Here is a 16,096-nt window from a genome sequence, read left to right on the forward strand (position 1 = left end):
GAAATAAAGTTAAATTTCTTCAAAACCCAAATTTCACTAACAAGGACACTTGATAGGAGAAGTGTGAAACTTTATCTCTAAACCTCCAAGATAGTGTCAGCAATCATTCCCAAGCATATGAACCACTGATATACATCTAAAGGGTCTCATGAGAAGATTCTTATTACTAGTAATAAATAACCTTTCCCCCAACAATAGCTAGCCCCTCTAGGTCCTGGAGACCTTGCTTCCAAAATTCCTTAGAGGCTAACATCATCCCCTTTGTCCTCACCCACCACCGAGTCCACCCCTACTCTGCCTTTAAAAACTCTGACTGTAGTCTGGTTCGAGGTCCAAGTCCCTACTCCGCTGCATCAGGTATACTTGGGCCCAAGCTTAAGCTTGTCAAATAAACCCTCGTGTGATTGCATCAGTGCTTGGCTCCTTGGTGGTCTCTCAGATGTGAAAACTCGGGCGTAACAAGGAGGTTGAAAGCCAGCAAGGAGACTGAAAAGGAAAAAGCCAGTGGGGTATGAGGAGAACCGAGAACTGTGGAGTCCTAGAGGCCACGTGAAGAAAGGGTTTCAAGAAGGAGGCTGTGATTAACTGTCAAATGTTGATATGTCCTTAATGTAAGGACTGAGAACGGATCGTTAGATTTGGCAAGGTGAACGTTGTTCCAACAGAGCGGAGGAGGCAAAAACCTTCGAGGTGTGGGAAGTGAGAAAATGAAGATAGTAAGTCTACACTACACCTTTGAGGGGAGTGTGGCAGTCAGTGTCTGAAGTACTCTCCCCTGATTGCCTGACTCCCGGTGTTCACACCCCAGTGTAAGCCTCTCCCCTTGAGTTCCGGCTGGATGTAGTGACTCACTTCTAAGAATAGAATGCGGCAGAAGTGATAGGGTGTCACTTCTGGAAGATTAATTTACATAAAGACTGTAGCTTCTTTCTTGGCTTTTCTCTTTCTCTGTCTCTGTCTCTCTGAGCACTGGTGCTGAGAGAAGCAAGCTGCCATTCCAACTCTGGAAAGGACCAAGTGGTGTGGCGAGGATCTAAAGACTGAGGTCCAATAGCCCACGAGAAACCAAGGCCTAGCAACAACTTGGTGAGTGAACTTGGAAATGAATCCTTCAGCTCCGTTGGTAATGGGACTGCAGCCCTGGCTGGCAGCTCGATCCCAGCCTCATGAGAGAGCCTGGGCTAAGCCACCCACTAAGTTGTTCCCAACTTCCCGATCCAGGTGAACTGTGAGATAATCTATGACATTTCCAGCTGTTAAGTTTTGGGGAATTTGTTACACAGCCACAGATAACTAGCACAGGGGTGGAAAGAGTGTGGAGGGTGGTTGTATGGTCTAAGCAGTGTTTCTTTTTTAATGGGGAGATTTTATAGCATGTCTGTTTTTTCTGCCTGTCACAGATCACTCTTGTCTGCATATAGTTGACATAGTAGAGAGGAATGCTAATTGTAATCCTTGCACAGGGATCCAGGACCAGGGTGGAAATGTTGCTGTTAAATAGGAAAAAAGGACGAGGCAGTGTGTGTACAATGTAATTGGGTTAGTAGATTTGATGGTAGAAGGATGTGTAAATTCTCTTCTGACTACTTCCATTTTCTCAATAAAAGAAGGGAGGTCACCACCTAAGAATGAGCAGAGAAAATGAAACTAAACTAGTGATAAGTACTTTTTTGTAATGTTAACCTATGGTATAAAGACAGTTCATAGGATTTGAGAACAACAAAACTGTTCCTGCACAAAGTAACTACGATTTCTCTCAGCTGTCCTCAGAATGCTCCTTTAAGCTTTTAAATTTCCCATCCCTTTCCCTAAATTACATAAAGATCTAATAAATAGAAGCTTTCCCACAGCTAAATACAATGGCTGTAGAAATTCCTGGGAAGCCTTCTTTGGAACATCTCTCTATGAGGACCATATGCACAAGTAGTACTGAGAAGAGTATGCATTTGAAGGTATCAAAAGTGGACTTGGGCACTTAGACCTCACATAATTGAGACAAATGCTGGGACTAAGATTGGAAATCTGTGAGCTCCGAAATCTAGGTATGCTCGAGTCTGGTCAGGGTAATTTAGACTAAGTAAACTGGTCTCAGTAAGAACAGGAGAGAAGTTGGCTGGGAGCTCAGCTAAGGATTATCAAGGGTTACAAATTAATGAAAGAATTAGAAATCCACAAATACAAAAGCAAAACCATCTAAGAAGCTACACATATAATGAGGCTTGGAATTGACATCCTAATAGCCCCATCATTGGTAAATGGATAAATAAAACATGCCATAATTCCAATCCACTGAGAAGTTCTCAGAGCATGATTAATAGGAACTGAGCAGTAATTCAGTGAACCTGTACTACAAATAGAAAGCTTCAAAGTGTAATCAGTTCTGATGTCTAAGGTCCAACTACCGTCCCTGAAAAGTTTACAGTGAGAGTCACTTTCACTTTGCCAGTGTTGATGGGAAACATTTCAGATATGAGTCCACATATTTGGAAGCCAATTTGAAATAGATGGAGACTCCAGAATAATCACAGTAACAGCAGTTGAACTGACTTGACTCTATGAACCAAATATGTATTCCCTCTTCTAAGCTAAGTCATAGATTGAGTCCAATGGCTGATGAATCTTCTAACCTCATCTCACATTTATCTTTACCTTGTCCACGCAGTGTACCTGGAGATCTTTGTGCTTATCTATAGTGTGAGGTATCTGAAGTTCCTATCTAGATAATGGGCATGATCCCCATAAAGATTAGTTTGGTCCCACAAATTGGAAGTAAAAGGAGTGCCTTTATAGAAAGGAATAGTGTGCTCTTAGAGCACCATGGCCAAAGAGATCTCTTCCGCCATTCAAGTCCCATAGTACTTTATCTCATCTCTCTGGCATTTATTATGTTCTGCCCATTTTGTAGTTATCTGTGGATGTAAGTAACGAACTTAGAGCACCTTGAAGATATATATATTATGTCATATTCATCACCAAGTATGGTATTCATTACAGCTACTCACCAAAATATTTCTGATTCTCCTTCCAGAAATGGTAGGAGGTGGCTGACACTTCCCTGTCTAGCCTCTAATTTACACCGAAAGTAGAAGAAAATACCCAAACCACTAGAATTAACTGAAGAGTTCAAAAAGGTTGCTTAACACAAGTCGACATAAAAATCCATAACATTTCTCTAGATCAATAATAAACAATTAGAAAATACTATAAAAAATAATGTAATTTATAATAGTAGGCACCACTATAAAGTACCTGAAACTAAATCTAATTACGAAAGCACAAAATCTAATGAAGAAAATCTAAATGTTTACAAAGGACCTTGAAGTCTACCTGAATAAATATATAATATCTTTTTGTCTGATTTCTACCCAAAATGATCTACAGCTTTGATGCAGTTATAATAAAAATCCAGCTGTATTTTGAGAGTAATTGGGCATACAGACTCTAAGATGTACAGGAAAAAGTAAATGTCCACAAATAGCCAAGATAATTCTAAAGAAGAAGACCAAAAAAGGGTCTTGTCTTACCAAATTTTAAAATACATTACAAAGTTGTACCAAACCAAGGACAAATTATTTAATAAGTGGTATTGGAAAAACTGACTTACCATATTGAGAAAATGAAATGAAACCTGTACCTGTCACCATGTACAAAAGCCCCAATGGAAGGCGAAGTTCTAACTTCATTAGAAGAAAATATAGCAGATCCATTTATCATTGGGTTTCAAGAGGATTCCTTAAGAAACTTGCAGCAAGCACAAAATGTAATGGGAGGAGTTCCACTTAACCACATCAAAAGTCAAAGCTCAATTCATTAGAAGACACCACAGACAAAGAATGATGAGGGACATATTAGGGGAGAATCTTTTGCAATGTCACAAACACAAGCAGATTAATATCTAGAACAGTAGATCTCAAGCCTATCAGATCTAATGTTCTCTTAAAAAGTGTTTTGTAGGGGCACCTGGGTGGCTTAGTGGGTTAAGCCTCTGCCTTCGGCTCAGGTCATGATCTCAGGGTCCTGGGATCGAGCCCCGCATCGGGCTCTCTGCTCAGCAGGGAACCTGCTTCTCCCCCTCTCTCTCTGCCTGCCTCTCTGCCTGCTTGTGATCTCTCTCTCTCTCTCCATCAAATAAATAAATAATTCTTTTAAAAAAAAGTGTTTTGTAACCACCTTATATTACCCTGAAATCAAACTAGTAGATAATATTATCTACCAACACACATAATTAAAAATAATTATTACAATGTCCTCATTGTCATATCAGAAAAAATAAAAGGATAATAGTTATGTGTTTCAAAATGTAAGTGATAGGGCCAAATACTTTAGAAGACGCAGGAAGTAGAGAGATGTTGCATATAGACACAGAATCACTAGGAATGGGACAGCTATAAGTGTACACCAGGTATGTTTTATTGCAGTCACAAATTCTTGAGCATTGTTGCCATTGGTTACCTGCCTTTCCAAAATGATAAGCAAACCTAGGTAATCATATGAACAAAAGGGAGTAACATTCCTGAACAAAATTCAGGACTACTTTGTGCTTTAAATTATCTGAACTCAGAACCCAAATGTTTCACACACAAAGAGCTTTGTCATCTCCTCGAGTATCTGACAATACATTTGAAAGTTAGGAGGGATAAAAGAATGTTGTGTGTGTGTGTGTGTGTGTGTGTGTGTATAGGATGTCTAACATTCCCGGCCCTCATTCACTAAAGCCCAGTAATACCCTCTGACTATTGGGACAACTAAACTTGCCCCCACAAATTTCCAAAATGTCCACTTGGGAGGAATGCTGTCTCCATTGAGAGTAGTGGGTCTAGATATTTAAGAAACTCATGCAGGTCAGCAAGACAAATAGACTTTGCAGAACAGAAAACTATGGAAAGATCATGGAAAGGTAGTTCACAGAAAGGGAGCATGAATGAGTAATAAATGTATGAAGGGATGATCAATTTCATTAGTAATTAGAAATACACAAGATGAGACAGCAACATTATATTACTTTATGCTCACAGCCCAAACTTTTAAAAATGGATACCACACAGTGCTAGAAAAGATATACATAATCAGGAATCCTCAGCTATGCTTGTTAGAAGTACAAACTGATGCAGCTATTATGAAAAGACATTTAGAAGTTCCTAGTGAAAACAGAAATGTGTGTTTCTCAGGATCCAGGACTTCCACTCCTGAGTATTGAGCCCAGAGAAATCACTGTACAGACAAACAAACACATGTAGGAGTACGTTCATCACAGCAGTGTTAATAACAGAGAAGCATTAGATACCATCTAAATGTTTCCAAGTAGAGAAATGCATAAAGTAAGGTATGTGCAAAGGATGGAATATGATATGGTAGTAAAAACTGAAATTGATTAGTGTATATTTCAACAACATAATATTGAGTGAAAAGAAAAGGAACTGAAAAGAGTAAGATGTATAGCCCGATACCGTTTGTATAAAGGGTAACACCAAAATTATACATCACTGGGGATACTTGTTGTATGTGCATAAAATGTCTGGAAGGTAGATTGAAGAGAGCCACATGTATTCAAGATGAAGTCAAAAGAACTGCATGTTGGTTTGAAGTCCGTGTTGCACTTTGAAGTTGAGAGATAGGGGAGGAAATGAGGGTGGCAGTACTTGTAGAATTGGGGGCAATAAACACATTCTGGAAAGCAGAAATTGTATGGACAAATGAGTCATCATTAGACAACCATTGCATTCCCAGGGAAGACTATCAGTCACTATTCTCTAAAAGTCCACAAAGAAAAAGCTAGAGGGATCTACATCAGAATGACAATAATATATTCACAAGATTTTGCAGGAAATCATGATGGTGTCAGCAATCAGTGGTCTTTTTCTTTGGTTTCATCTCCGTTAGAAGCAGAGCCAAACAGTCAGGTTTTCTGAAGCCGAGATTTGTCTGCTGCTTAGGTGCCTAACAAGACACTAAATGCCAGAAGATTTTTGTGAAAGAATTACGAGATCATTTTTAGTTTCTGCTAGATACTATCAAAGCCTAGGAAGCATAGGCCATAGGGAATTTGAAGGATTGACAGATCTATGATGGTAACACAGGGGTTGGGGGAGTCTGTCTCATTACACACTGGCTTATTAGGAAAAGTACCACCACTCATATAACTTGATCGTGTATTTACATTAGCTGCTGTTGTTGCTCATGGTCAGCCCATTATCCTTGATTAACATACATTAATCTCAATACAAATTTGCCTGTGTGTAGAGTGACTCATCCCTAATGGTTGTGATTTTGTGCAATTACCAAATGACTTTTGCAAAAAGAAAAAAAAAAGATCTGAGCTAAATTTATAGCTAAGGGATAGCAGAAGTAGTCACTGCTCTGATTTCCTCTCGCTTCATATAAAGAAAATAGTTGCCCCACAAATGAGTACTGGATTTTGTTATCATAGGTCAGCCACAATGGTGTCCTCTGCAGGCTGTGTATGGTACATTTCATTATCTCACAAAAGCGCTAGAAAGAGTGACTGTAAGGCTCTGCTGTATGATCCCAGGTTTCATATATAATTTTAATGAATCTCTGTATTCCATAAAATAAGAAATTAGTGAGGCACCTGGCTGGCTCGCTTGGTAGAGCATGCAACTCTTGATCTTGGGTTTGTGTGTTCGAGTCCCATGTTGGGTATAGAGATTACTTAAAAATAAAAATAAAAATAATAATAATCTTAAAAATAAAGAAATTAGGTATAGATGATCTCCAAGCTAGTTTCAAGCTAAAAAAAAAACTGATTCAGGTTTGTTAATTGGGTGAGAATAATTCATAGACACACAAAAGTGAATCACAACCCGTCTCTAGAGGTACATGATTATTTTTGAAAGGTAATTTTCACATTTTTAAATTTGTTCCATTTTTAAAACTATAACTTAATGATATGTATGCAGGGTAACAAATATAGGTACCGAAATTAAAAGCAAATATGCAATTCAAAAGAAGTTTTTTTTTTTTAGATTTTATTTATTTATTTGACAGAGAGCGATCACAAGTAGATGGAGAGGCAGGCAGAGAGAGAGAGAGAGAGGAGGAAGCAGACTCCCCACTGAGCAGAGAGCCCGATGCGGGACTCGATCCCAGGACCCTGAGATCATGACCTGAGCCGAAGGCAGCGGCTTAACCCACTGAGCCACCCAGGCGCCCTCAAAAGAAGTTTTGGGGTGTCAAAGCAAATTATATTAGAAAATTGCAGTGACCTTCTAAAAGAGCCTCACTTCCTAATCTCTAGAAAGGCTAGAGAGAGATCACAAATAGGTGGAGAGGCAGGCAGAGAAAGAGGGGGAAGCAGGCTCCCTGCTGAGCAGAGAGCCTGATGGAGGGCTCGATCTCAGGACCCTGAGATCACAACCTAAGCCGAAGACAGAGGCTTTAAAGTCTGGTTTTACCAATATACTCATATATACTCATATATATATACATGAGATGTTAGAAATGGCATCTCTGTATAGTTGTTTTTTTCTTGTGCTGACCTAAATTTCTGTACAGGTGTAATCAAACTTTCAGGGTGATTTTTACCCAAGCACATTAGCATCTACAAGGTGTCTGAAATTCCTGTGGAGTAAGAGAGTAGAAATGATTCCAGGGCCATCTATTTGAGCTCTTAATAATAGTCCCTTTCCAAAAAAGACCTCAGAGTCATAATCTGGAAAACCAGGGCCAAAGTAACTTCTGCTTTCCGATATGATAGAGCTTGCTGCACCCAGTACCCAGTCCCTGCCTGTCACATTCCTTCCTTCTGCAACTGGGAGTAGCTTCTGTGTTCCGTTTAAAAGATCCAGGAGAAATTAAAAAAAAAAAAATCCCCAAAAGGTCAGGAATCTTTGCCCAGTTTCCTAGAGTGACCAGGAAGTGGGAGGAATCACTGGTCTCTGAAGTCCTCTTATGAAAGAAAATGTACTTACATAAGATACCATCGCATATATGACAGCGAAATTGTAGTTTCACAGAAATAATTTTTCTTGTACATTCAGTTTTAAAAGGACTTCAGATTCTGGGAAGAATTTCTATTTATTACCAGACCAATTGAGCACTGAAAAAAAATTCTCAGTACCCCATCAATGCTCTCCCTCATGCAACAGAGCAGCCTAGTCTGCCCGCAAGAAGAGAAGAAGAGCTAAAGATTGGGTCAAATGATGAAATCACAGGGTCTTCCCAGGGTGGTAAGATTGACTAGATTACCCCCCACTCTAAACTGGGTACCAAACAGTTATATCTTCAGGGTAGAGCAGACCACCGATGGTCTTGGGTGGTCTAGGCAAGACCCCTGATGGGAAGGAGTACAGACTACTTTGGGACTGAGAACACCCGCCCGCTGGCAGTTGACAATGAAACCATGGACTCGAAGCCACAACAGCAAACATTTTTTTAAAATTCTACCACAACAATGACAACTTGGAAGAAGACTTTGGGCTGCAGATGAGAATGCAGCCTGAACCCAAACCTTGATTTTAGCCTGGAAACCCCAAGCATAGAATCGTGCCTGAATTTCTGACAGACTATGTGCTAATAATTGGTTGTTGATTTAAGTGACTAAGTTTGTAGTGATCTGTTATGCAATAATAGAAAAATAATCAACAATCACCTGAGCAATGGGAACTATCTGTCATCAACTATAAAACAGATGTGTTTACGGGTGCTTAAAGAAATGAAAGAAAAGCTTTAAAATATCAGCGGGAAACAAGAACCCATGAAATTTATCAGATTTCTACAGTTATCCATGGTAGAATATGAAGGATTGGATTTACTTCCCTGACTTACACAACTAGAAAACTTGATAAAATACATGAATCAATTGCTTTCAGACTGGACAGCAGGCAGCACAGGACTATTACCCCGAAGAGGAGAGAAAGAAATGACATGACCCCTCTGATTCCCTCAACCTATTGCCGGGAGGTGCTTCCAAGCTACTGTGCAGAGGGAGGGGGAACTGGACTGAAAAGTCAAAGATCAAAATGTAGGGAGGCCAGTGCCACTGGTGATCATGTGAGCAGAGCACCAGAGAGGAGAAAACTGCAGGCAGAAAACTCCAGAGATCTGCAGAGGTGTTCCCTTGAGTCTTTGGCTTATTACTCCCGTGCATGAATGAGAGGAAACTGCCAGACACAGGAAATAGAATCACTGTAAAGCACCAGGCTGAACAATTTCCGCAGGTCCCATAGGGCTGAGAATATTTTGTGTTCCCACCAGCCAGAGTGGAAAAATGTCATAACACGCTGTGCTTAGGGGAGAGTTGTCAGAAGGATAGCCCCATGGTGGAGGAGATATATTAGATCTTGAGTAAAAAATACTGTAAGAAGGCTCAAAGGTCCCTAAACATTGGTCTTAGCAAAGATTTTTTGGACACAACAACAAAAGTGCAGGCAACAGAGGCAAAAATAAGCAAGTGGGACTACATCAAACTAAAAAGCTTCTGTACAACAAAAGAAACAATCAACAAACTGAAAAGGAAACCTATGGGATGGGGGTAAATATTTGCAAACCATCTGTCTGATAAGGGGTTAATATCCAAAATAGGTAAGGAACTCATACAACTCAATAACAAAAATGCAATCAGATTTTAAAAAATAGGCAAAGGACTCGAATAGACATTTTTCCAAAGAAGATAGAGGGCCAACAGGGACATGAGAAGATGCTCTCCATCACTAATTATTAGGAAAATGCATGTCACAATCACAGCGAGATCTCACCTCACACATGTTAGAATGGCGATCATCAAAAAAGATAAAACAACTGTTGGCAAGGTTGTGGAGAAAAGGGAAACCTTATGCACTATTGGTGGGCATGTAAGGAGGTGTAGACACTATGGAAAACAGTATGGAGGTTCCATAAAAAATTAAAAATAGAACTATCATCAGATCCAGCAATCCCACTTCTGTGTATATATCCAAAGGGGATAAAAACAACCCACCCATGTTCATTGCAGGATTATTCACAATAGCCGAGACATCGAAACAACCTAAGTGCCCATAGTTGGATGAATGGATAAAGAGAATGTGAGATACATATATCCATTATCATCTATCTATACACAATACACACACACACACACACACACACACATACACATCATATATATATACATATATATATTTATATATGTCTCTAAATATACAGATATCTCACAATGAAATATTATTTAGCCAACAAAGAGCAGGAAATCCTGCCTTTTACAATAACATGGGCAGATCTACCTTGAGAGCAGTATGCTAAGTGACGTAAGTCAGACAAAGAAAGACAATACTGGGGGCATCTGGCTCAGTCCATAGAGTATGTGATTCTTGACCTCAGGGTAATGAGTTCTGATCTCAGGGTCATGAGTTTGAGCACCACGTTGGGTGTAGAGATTACTTAAAATAAAATCTTTAAAAAAGAGACAAATACTGTATGCTCTCATTTATATATGGAATCTTAAGCTGAAGTCATAGAAATAGAGAGTAGAATGCTAGTTCCTAGAGGCTGGGGCGTTGGAGAAATGAGGGGATACTAGTCAAAGGGTACAGACTCCCAGCTAAAATATGAATAAGTTCTGGGGGTCTGACATACAGCACGGTGACTGTGATTAACAATACGTATTATATACTTAAAGTTAAGAGAGTAGATCTTAAATGTTGTCACCACAAAAAAATGTAAATTGTGTGAGGGGGTGGAGGTGTTATTGTGATGATCATTTTGTAATACATACATGTATCAAATCGTGGTTTTTTTTATATCTTAAACCTTAAACTTACATATGTTATATGTCAATATCTCAATAAAGCTGAGGGAAATGTAAAAAATAGGTAAGACAAGATGCCTATATTGCTCTCTACAAAGGATGAACGTGTTGTAAATGAACATTCACAAACAAGTTGAAAGCTAAAAGATGGAGAATAACATATAAACAATACTGTAAGAAATCTGGAGTGACTATAGAAAACATAGTTCAAGACCAGTAGTTTTATTAGAGGGAAGGAAAGGCATTTCTTAATGATAATAAACAATGCATCAGGAGGATGGAAAATGCCAATTCTGCATGTTCCTAAACACAGCCAAAAAAGGAGAAATGAAACAAATTTGACTATGTTAAAGAGACAAAAAGATAAACACACAAACATAATCAGAGGATTCAAAACATCTTTTCTGAATAACTGATCAAACTAGATAGAAAATAAGTATATAAAAGATCTGAAGAACACTGTTAACACCTTAACCTAATTGGCATTTATAGAATTAAAACCAAAAAACTAAATATATATCCTCTTTACATGTATATGGAATGTATACCAAGATAGACCTTATACAGGGACATGAGTCAAGTTTCAATAAATTTCAAAGTTTGAAATCTTACGGACATGTTTCTGATTAAATGGAATTATACTAGGGGTGCCCGGCTGGCTCAGTCAGTTAGGCATCTGCCTTGGGTTCAGGTCATGATCCCAGGGTCCTGGGATCAAGTCCCGTGTCAGACTCCCTGCTCAGTGGGGAGCCTGCTTCTCCCCCTCCTCCTCCCCCTGCTCGTGTGTGCACACATGTACTCTCTCTCTCTCTCTCACGTAAATAAATAAAATCTTAAAAAAAAAGAAAAGAAAATATATAGGGCGGAATGGAGTTATCCTAGTGATGAAATAAGGTAAAATACTCTACATAAGCCACCATTCGACAGAAAATAAGAGTAAAGGTTGAAGAATTATATTTCATAAAAATTAAAAATAATACAAATAGTTCATTTTGTGGGGAGGCCTGCTTGTCCATTCCAGCAAATAGAAGAGTGAGATCTGGACTGGGCTAAGGCTAAGAGGGCTTTGTGGCTCTCTCACAAATCATAATTATTGTGGGTGAACATTAGACAGTGAGTTATGTGTAAATATATAGATATATATATTTAAAATATTTTATTTATTTATTTGACACACAGAGATCACAAGTAGGCAGAGAGGCAGGCAGAGAGAGAGGGGGAAGCAGGCACCCTGCTGAGCGGGGAGCCCAATGTGGGGCTCGATCCCAGGACCCTGAGGTCACAACCCGAGCTGAAGGCAGAGGCTTAACCCACTAAGCCTCCCAGGCACCCCTGTAAATATATTTAATGAGCATTATGAAGCAAGAAGGATCTCTTGGACTTATTTACAGAATCACGTGTTCCAAAGAGCCGCAGGCCCCCAACCAGTTCTATTACTTTCATCCTCAGAGCACTCCTGTGTAGCAGACAGCGGCCATGCTGGGTCGGTCCTTTGCCTTGACAGATGGTGGAAAGCTGAGACAGGATAGTTTGCCAGGCAGTGGGGAGCCGAGAGGAACCCAGTGTGTAGACTGTCTAGTTCTCTGTTTGAACTCTGACCTCTTATGCTCAGAGCACCTTTTTGTCTCTCCACAAGGTCTAGCCAGCTTTCAGAGCCAGTGCCCCAGCATCCAGCAATCACGTGAGAATCAGGCCTAGGGGCACCTGGGTGGCTCAGTCAGTTAAGCGTCTGCCTTCCTCCCAGGTCACGATCCCTCAGTCCTGGGATCAACCCCGGCGTTGGGCTCCCAGCTCAGTGGGGAGCCTGCTTCTCCTCCTTCCTCTGCCTGCTGCTCCCCACGCTTGTGCTATTTCTCTGTCTCTCTCTCAAATAAATAAGTAAAATCTTAAAAAAAAAAAAAAAAAAAGAGCCAGACCTAAACATCTGGTATATGTGGAATAAGGTAGATATAGCTGTGAACTACACTAGAACTGTGGTTTGCAGGCATAAGTTTGCTTAATTCTTGTGAAAACCCAAAGATGGAAGAACTTGTTTTTCCCATTTTACAGATGAGGAAGGTGACATTCAGAGGGAATAAGTGAATTCCCAAGATCACATGGCCAGTAAGTGGTGAGCTGCTGTTTTGAACCCAGTCCATCTAGCTCTGTGGCTCAGGTTTTCTGGCCAGCCTCTTACCAGCCTTCTGGGAAAAGGCCAAAGGGGTCCCAGAGAGCGGCCTTCCTGTGTCCAATGAACAAGAGAAAACCTCAAGTAACGGCATCATGGAGGGTGAATAGTTATTGTGCATAAAATTAATCTCTGGGTTTTACATGTAATGTGGTGTCTGTTTTTTAGGTTCATACGAATGCATTAAAGTGGGTTTTTTTTAATTTAATTTTTTTTCAGTGTTCCAAAATTCATTGTTTAGGAATTGTATTTTCTTTTCTCACTTGGAACAGAATTTACATAGAATATATGTACATCTTTTAAAACACTTATTCAACCACGTTTAACTTTGATGTTCTATCCAGTGTGTGATCATCATTGGTGTTTCATAGGAGAATGAGATTGATAATTGTATTTACAACAGAATACATAAACAAATCCATTTATTAATATCTAATAACCATTGAGAACTGCTTATTTGGCATGTCTTAGACCAGAGAGTAGCTTATAGGTAATATGCCTAATTATTTGTCCACAAGAGAGGTTGGAAGGATCTTTTCTACCGGAAGAATCACAGTACTATCTAATAATGCCTGCTTCAAGTCCTTTTTTGGAATGAGACAGCTTATAAATAATTAATACATGAAACCATCATGCCCATTATTTCTCTGTATTCTTGTTTACCATTTCCTTCATCACTCCTCCATCTTCATGTTAAAGCCTGTGTGCAGTTAAGTTCATGCCAATTGTTACGTCACCCTCCCCCACCCATCCCCACTGCTGTCACCTTCTGACCAGCTGGCATTCCCTAGCGTGAACCAAGCCTTCTGTATGTACCTCCTCATCTTCTGCTCCACCCCCACTACCACCACTATTCCGGGAATTCAACAAGCCTAGGAGGCCCCCTCCCACACCCTGTCCCCGCCAAATTTCTGGCCTCACCAGGGTCTTACTTCCTCAGAGCCAATGGGGAAGGCTTCTTATCCCCACTACCCCAGCCTCAGAGCCAGTGGGGAAGCCTTCTTACCACCACGCTGGTGAGGAAGCCTTCTTACCCCCACTACCTCAGCCAGGCACTCCCACCAGTGCCACCCTCCACACTGGTACCAGTGGAAACCGCCCCTCCAAAACCACTGATTGAAGTGGCCCCCACTGACCACATCCTCTATCCCTCCCACTCTCCACTGAACTTATTCTCCTGGGTAACTCCCACACGACTTCCACCCAGTATGACTACAATTGAGAGTCAGAAACAGGCCAATGGAATTCGCTTCTTTATTGGCGTGTGCAGGTGTTAGTAGCAGAGGGCTCCTTCTGTGAAAGGTTTTGGCACTGGGTGAGGTGGTGTGGACTCCTTCTAGGCCCTGGGACCCAGGCACCAGTGGTTCTTGCTGGACTAGAACATTTCAGAGCTGAGAAGTGGTATCATCCTCAAAGAGGCGGCCATTCTGCATGTTGTTGTTCACGACCCTCTGAACCCTGCAGTTGTGCTGGGCCTCGTTGCCCACCAGCTCCAGAATGTTGGTGGCCACGTACTTCAGGATGGCTGACAGGCAGACCTGGCTGGAGAAGCTCAGGTTCTGGACAGGCTGGTGCTCCTGCAGGACGGGCTCTACATGGCTCACGGGGACCTGCAGCTTGGTTTTTGTGGAGCAGGACGATGTCTGCTTCCCCAGCTTGTAGGAGGCCTGACCGCTTCTTTTCCCAGACATGGTGTTGTGCTCTGATCGGCCTACCTTGACTGTCCAGCTACCCTGAGCCTCTCAACACACCAGTCACCAGTGCTCACTCACGCCCACTGTGTCCCCGCGCTGCAGCCCCTCATTGGTCAGGGAGCAGCCTTTGTGACATCATAGATGTTGCTGTGTCATTGGTGTCCACTGGGCCCTGATCAGGCCTTAGCCTAAAAATGTGTGTGCTGGGCACTCAGTGGTCATCCTAATGACTAGACCAGAATGTGACACCAATATATGCACCGGCATGGCTGGTAACACCTAACATGGCTGAGGTAGAACAACTAGAACTCTCTCATACATGATTAGCAGTGTGGGGGAAGGTTACCGCCACCACTGGAAAAAGTCTGGCAGTTTCTTATAAAACTAAACGCATGTACTGTGTGATGCAGCTATTTTCTCCTGGGTCTTCAAGAAATGTAAAAATCTTGCCCCCCCCACACTATGCACCAGAACATTCAGAATAGCCAACACTGGAAATAGGGCAGGTGTTTATCAATAGAAAAAAGAAAAACCATGGTATATTCATAAATTCAACAGTAAACAAAGGAACTGCTGATGTACATGGTAGCAAGGGTGTGTCTCCCAGGTACTGTGCTGAGTAAAGGAGCCAGACGCAAGATGTATGTTGTATATGTATGTGTCTATGGAGTTCTAGAAGAGTCAGAATTCTGCTTGCCTCCAAGGTGGAGGAGGGGCAGGGCTGATATGAAGGAAACTTTGTGGATATAGGTGTGCATTGCATGGATAGATCCATTTTTCAAGATTGTGCTTTGAAATGTGTACATTTTAACATATGCCATTTTTACTCACAAAAGAAGTATATGGGGGTGCCCAGGTGGCTCAGTCGGTTTAAGGGTCTGCCTTCGGCTCAGGTCATGATCTCAGTGTGATGGGATTGAGCCCTGTGTCAGGCTCCCTCCTCCCTCTCCCTCGGCCCCCACTCCCCTGCTCTCTCTCTCTCAAATAAATAAATAAAATCTTTAAAGATAGAGAAGTGTATGAGTGTAAGAACCCAGCAGGGAAGTGGTGGGGGCAGATACAGACGAAGCGGGAGTGGCAGAATGTTGGTACTTGTTGAAGCTAGGCGATGAGTACATGGTATTTCATCGTATCATTTTGCTGCTTTTATGTTTGAATTTTTTACAAAGATATGAAAAAGAAACAAAGGATGAAAGAATGAAAGAAATAGGCAGACGTTAGTAATCCATCATACTATCCTTGTCTAAGAATCGTCTTTAGTCCATCATCTCTAGTAACTAGAAGACCTCATGAGAGAACACTTATTTTCCATCCTTGGCCTGAAGCGTACACTCCTGACTTCATTCAACACACACGCACACACACACACACGTGCGCGCACATGTGCACAGAACAAAAAATAACAAGAACAACTTATTCCGGTATATTAAAGTACTTAGCTTCAGGTGATAGGATTATGAGGGTTTTCTACCCCTTCTATATTTTGCTGCATCT

The 16,096-nt window shown here is 41.0% G+C and overlaps 1 long non-coding RNA gene across 1 annotated transcript in view; it reads left to right on the forward strand.

The window, feature by feature from the left end:
* Positions 1-1,026: 1,026 nt before the first annotated feature.
* LOC125092199 (uncharacterized) overlaps positions 1,027-16,096 on the forward strand; it is a 209,607-nt gene continuing 194,537 nt past the window's right edge. Inside the window, exon 1 of the long non-coding RNA XR_007124843.1 lies at positions 1,027-1,086. This is a non-coding gene — a long non-coding RNA (uncharacterized LOC125092199). The remainder of the gene's footprint in view (positions 1,087-16,096) is intronic.

This window comes from Lutra lutra, chromosome X (assembly GCF_902655055.1).
Source record: "Lutra lutra chromosome X, mLutLut1.2, whole genome shotgun sequence".
Taxonomy (NCBI): Eukaryota; Metazoa; Chordata; class Mammalia; order Carnivora; family Mustelidae; genus Lutra; species Lutra lutra.